This window comes from Moschus berezovskii, chromosome 6, assembly GCF_049115385.1.
Source record: "Moschus berezovskii isolate FMDL1 chromosome 6, NW_MosBer_1.0, whole genome shotgun sequence".
Taxonomy (NCBI): Eukaryota; Metazoa; Chordata; class Mammalia; order Artiodactyla; family Moschidae; genus Moschus; species Moschus berezovskii.
This window is the reverse complement of record NC_142465.1, coordinates 57,950,074-57,956,073: the sequence shown is the minus strand read 5'-3', so window position 1 is coordinate 57,956,073 and position 6,000 is coordinate 57,950,074. Positions and strand designations below refer to the sequence as shown.

Sequence of the window (6,000 nt, the reverse complement as noted above, 5' to 3'; positions counted from 1 at the left end):
GTGGTATTATTCAAAATTATAACCTCATGCAGTAATTATGACCAGTACCTACCTGGTAATTATTCAATAAATATTTATTTTGTGTGTGTAAGGATGTAACATAATTCTTTATTAATAAACTTGCTTCAACTTACTTTATGCTTAAAAAATCTGATGAACACTAAATATATTTTCAAATATTATGAGAAAATATGCAAGTTAGAAGGCAATTTTAAGTGATGAAAATCAAAAGAAATGACACAATTATAGTAATTATTTCAAGAAAGAAAACAAAATGAATGTTATAATATTCATTTGTTTATTTAATTAGTGTGTAATTTACTTTTAAATTATATGACCAAATTAATCCCAATTAATTGTAATCAACTAAAATTTAGGAAAATATGATAAATGGCCTTTATTGCAATCTAGAATATGAACATGATATATACTATGTCCAGGGAATATTGAAAAGCAAAATATCACATTACTCCCTTAACTCCTAGGAAAGGTATACATGATCCCATCTTCTTAATAGTTCTGTTTCTCATTTACATTCAGGAAGTTGATATTCTGGGTAATTCATTTGTTTTATATAAGTTTGGCTAATGTGAGTGATTCTTTCTGAATCTTGCCATCTTTTTCAGATGAGGTACAACTGAGAAGCAATTCTTGATGATGGATAACTTCCAATAAAAAAAAAAAACTTTTATTTACATGCACAAAGTGATAAGAATTATAAAGGACTCTGAGAAATACATAAAATTAATAACCTGAACAACAGACTGGTTCCAAATAGGAAAAGGAGTGCATCAAGGCTGTATATTGTCATCTTGCTTATTTAACTTATATGCAGAATACATCATGAGGAACGCTGGGCTGGAAGAAGCACAAGCTGGAATCAAGATTGCTGGGAGAAATCTCAATAACCTCAGATATGCAGATGACACCACCATTATGGCAGAAAGTGAAGAGGATCTCAAAAGCCACTTGATGAAAATGAAAGAGGAGAGTGAAAAGGTTGGCTTAAAGTTCAACATTCAGAAAACTAAGATCATGGCATCTGGTCCCATCACTTCATGGGAAATAGATGGGAAAACAGTGGAAACAGTGTCAGACTTTATTTTTTTGGACTCCAAAATCACTGCAGATGCTGATTGCAGCCATGAAATTAAAAGACGCTTACTCCTTGGAAGGAAACTTATGACCAATCTAGATAGTATATTAAAAAGCAGAGACATTACTTTGCCAACCAAGGTCCATCTAGTCAAGGCTATGGTTTTTCCCGTGGTCATGTATGGATGTGAGAGTTGGACTGTGAAGAAAGCTGATCGCCAAAGAATTGATGCTTTGGACTGTGGTGTTGGAGAAGACTCTTGAGAGTCCCTTGGACTGCAAGGAGATCCAACCAGTCCATTCTAAAGGAGATCAGTCCTGGGTGTTCATTGGAAGGACTGATACTAAAGCTGAAACTCCAATACTTTGGCCACTTCATGCGACGTGTTGACTCACTGGAAAAGACTCTGATGCTGGGAGGGATTGGGGGCGGGCGGAGAAGGGGACGACAGAGAATGAGATGGCTGGATGGCATCACCGAATTGATGGACATGAGTTTGAGTGAACTCCAGGAGTTGGTGATGGACAGGGAGGCCTGGCGTGCTGTGATTCATGGGGTCGCAAAGAGTCGGACACGACTGAGTGACTGAACTGAACTGAACTGATAGCCCCTATACTTTAATATTCAGTTCAAATATTTGTGTAAGATTTACATTTTAAATTAAGAATTTGTATTTTTAAAGCATTGAGATGGAAGTTTTGGTTAATCACTACATGCACTGATTTTTTTTTTCCTTTGGATATGCATATTTGTTTCTTTATTGCATGTATGCATACTTCCTTAATATATACAATTTTATTAGAGAAAATAGATGATTTTTTCCTGAATTATAGCTAATCTTGCTGTCAGCTCAAGTAATAGATGGATTTAAATGTCCTTGAATAAATAATCCTATCCCCTAAAAAGGATCATCTAAAACCAAGGTATAAGATTGAGAATGAGTTGTCTAACATCTGGATGTTTGTCTCTTTTAACTTCTTCAGAGTCAGCAAACATCTTACTCACTTGCTTTATGAAATGTCATTTCTCATAACAATCCTACAAATGATACAAGGTTGATTTAATACTGGATATTATAATTGATTCACTTATAAATTTTCCTGCTGTATCCACGGTGAGTTTTGATTATTCTATATCAACAGTGTGAGTTGTTTTTGGTCAATATGGTGAAATTGTTACATTATGCAATTTATAATGATAGAGGAAAAAAACGCTAGTCTTCATAACAATTTTTGAATATTTTGATAGACAGTGTCATCTTTTATTCTTCATTTTAATGAGGTTTTAATTCATCTATGTAACAAGACCTATGTACCAAAAATGCCTTTAAAATAAAACAGCATTAAAAAACTAGAAAAATGCATTCATCTCGGTTTCTGTAAAGTCCTTTTCCTCTATTTTTACATGACCAAGACGTTGGCTTGGTTATGAATTCAAAAGTGCTCCCAAAGTTCTTGACGATGATTCGTAGAGAAACCTTTCCAAGCTATCCTCCTCCATAGTAATTTCCATGAATGTCTTCAGCTTTCTGTCAATAGCAGCGGCAACATCCTTCACTTTTGAACTCTTATGGTTACCTTTATTAATAACCAAGATAATGTGCAGAACGGCCGTGAGACATACGATGCCTTCAATATCCTCAGAATATCCTCATGCCTTCAATTCATCTAAAAATGACCTGACTACATTTAGAGATTTTATTATTATTCCTATTAAACACCTTGAAAATGGTGGAAGGGCTGAAAGACCCTCTGGCAGGGTAAGCTCTTCCGTATCAGAAACCTTCCGGAGCCAGTGGCTTATCTCAACCACAGATGCAGCGATCAGGGTGGAAAACACGCCCCGGTGAACAGGCGTGTCCACATGCCAGGACTGCACGGTGCTGATGAATTCATGCAGAGGAGTCTGAACAGAGTAAAGGAGCTGCAAGCCCTCTTCTGGCCGCTTCTTGAAGCTCCGCGCCATGCACTCCAGCATCTGCTGAAATACTTTCTGGACCATGTCAAACACCGCAGCGACCTCTTCCTCCGAGTCTGTTTTCCACATCAAGGAACTTCCAGTTATCTCTTTCAGAATGCCGAGAAGCAATGAAACATAAAAGAATCCCTTCACTGTTGGCATGATTCCAAGGCTCCACTGTAGAAGCTGGGTCTGAAACTTGCGGTCACCAAGGCCAACCATGATGACATCCTTACACACGGTCAGGTTTCTAACCAAGACCCGGTGTCTTCCAAAGTGGACAGGTAAACTTTGCCTTCTGAGCAGAGCTTGTGCTGAAGATGGATGCTCAGCCGACAGTACAGGCTGAAGGCCCACAGGGCGGCGCCCTCACTCAGGCACAGAGAGCTGCCATCTGGCGACCGCAGAATGGACTCAAGATTCCCCTTGGATGTTTCAAGTGCTTTCAAAAGACAGTTCAGCTTCTTCTGGGGCGCAGAGAGGAGGCACTCGTGATTCTTGGGGTGGGTCAGCAAATACTCCACGTAGACCAGCGCCAGCCCAGGTTTGACAGGACACGGGTCCTGGACCTGCATTTTCCGCTTGGAGGCTGAGTTACCCTTGGGTTATTACCTATAATAACCCATATAGTAGAGAAGAAGTAGGGCTTCTTTTGGGTAGGTGTGAGTAGAAAGCTGGAAGGTTCCTAGCGTTTGTGTGGAGCGCCTGCATTTAGTGTAACAGGCTCTAGGTGTCAATGGTGTAGAAACCCACAGTGTGTGGAAAAAGAGACAATTTTCTAGCAAAGCTGATTGTTATAAACATGACTTTTATATATAATATTGCTTGCAAACTCTGAGTAATAAAGTGGTGACAACAAAATAAATAAATAAAATAAAACAGCAATATAAGTTATCAATTACCTAACTAGCCTGAAGAAGACAACACGCAGAATCAATTTGGTGCTTCTATCAGTCTAAAAGCTCTATGACCAAGGCTAGGGTAAACTGTATACACTAAGCAGTCAGAGAACATTAGATATCTGGATAATTTCCTTATCTCTCATTTAATTTGTCATTTCTATGAGTATTTGCTGTTCTTGTTCACTCGCTGTCATGTCTGACTCTTTGTGACCCTGAGAACTGCAGCACACCAGACTTCCCTGTCCTTCACTGTCTCCAGAGTTGGTCAAACTCATGTCCATTGAGTCAGTGATGCCATCCAACCATCTCATCCTCTGTCACTCACTTCTCCTCCAGCCCTCAAGCCTTCCCAGCATCAGAGTCTTCTCCAAAGTCTTTAACACTGAGAAGAAAACTTTAAGTTGAAAACAACATACATTTAAAATTGTACAGCTGATGTTTGTGGAGGTTCCCTGAGTCTGAATCCCTGAGTACTTATGTAGAATACTTGCACTTTTGTGAATCTTGAGTGAAACTGTTTGTCATATGAGCCACTGAGATGAGAGTGTAATTTGTTACTGATATATATCCTAGCTTCTTCTGAAAAATATGAATATTTCAAGGACAAGTTGTATCTATTCTCAAATGGATCTAAAAAGCATGGCAACTGGTACAAGCAATCTTCTTTATAAAACACTGAAGATTTTATATTATATAAAGAGATTTTGTGACACATGCCTATTTGGAGTATCTGAACAAGTTTATCTAGACTCCTTTTTCAAAGGACTTTTTGTTTTGATTTCTGTGTCTAAACTATATCCTTATCTTCAGAAATCTACTTATTATTGAAGCTGTTTTAACAATGCCATCTGTCTTCCTTATCCATTGAAGAATTAAATCTATACTCAATTAGAAAAGATATTTTTCATTGTTTAACTGTGTCATTACCTTTTTCCTGTTACTTATCCACTCGAAAATGAATATAGATCTTTTTATCTTAGATCTACAGTGAGCTCATCATGCTCAAATGAATTTCAGAAAACTGGTGGCTCTCTTTTTTCCTTCACTTATAAACTTATACTTAGCCTATGTGCAGGGCTGCCGTGGAAACACTGACAGACAGAACAGACTTGTGGGCACAGTGGGGAAAGGAGAGGGAGGGAGGAATTGAGAGTTCACCATGGGAAGATAAACATTCAGTTCAGTTCAGTCACTCAGTCGTGTCCGACTCTGCGATTGCATGGACTGCAGCACTCCAGGCCTCCCTGTCCATCACCAACTCCCAGAGTTTACTCAAACTCATGAACATTGAGTCAGGGATGCCACGCAACCATCTCATCCTCTGTTGACCCCTTCTCCTCCCACCTTCAATCTTTCCCATCATCAGGGTCTTTTCAAATGAGTTAGTTCTTTGCATCAGGAGGTCAAAGTATTGTAGTTTCTGCTTCAGCATCAGTCCTTCCAATGAATATTCAGGACTGATTTCCTTTAGGATGGACTGGTTGGATCATGTTGCTGCCCAAAGGACTCTCAAGAGTCTTCTCCAACACCACAGTTCAAAAGCATCAATTTTTCAGCTCTCAGCTTTCTGTATAGTCCAACTCTCACATCCATACATGACTACTGGAAAAATAATAGCTTTGACTAGACAGACCTTTGTTGGCAAAGTAATGTCTCTGCTTTTTAATATGCTGTCTAGGTTGGTCATAACTTTTCTTCCAAGGAACAAGCGTCTTTCAATTTCATGGCTGCAGTCACCATCTTCAGAGCTTTTGGAGCCCCAAAAATAAAGTCTCTCACTCTTTCCATAGTTTCCCCACCTATTTGCCATGAAGTGATGGGACCAGATGCCATGACCTTAATTTTCTGAATGTTGAGCATTAAGCCAACTTTTTTACTCTCCTCTTTCACTTTCATCAAGTGGCTCTTTAGTTCTTCGTCACTTTCTGCCATAAGGGTGGTGTCATCTGCATATCTGAGGTAACTGATATTTCTCCCAGAAATCATGATTCAGGCTTGTGCCTCATCCATCCAGCATTTCTCATGATGCACTCTGCATATAAG

At 38.8% G+C, this 6,000-nt stretch overlaps 1 pseudogene; it reads right to left on the bottom strand.

Moving 5' to 3' along the window:
* Positions 1-2,521: 2,521 nt before the first annotated feature.
* LOC129536040 (condensin-2 complex subunit G2-like) overlaps positions 2,522-6,000 on the bottom strand; it is a 75,937-nt pseudogene continuing 72,458 nt past the window's right edge.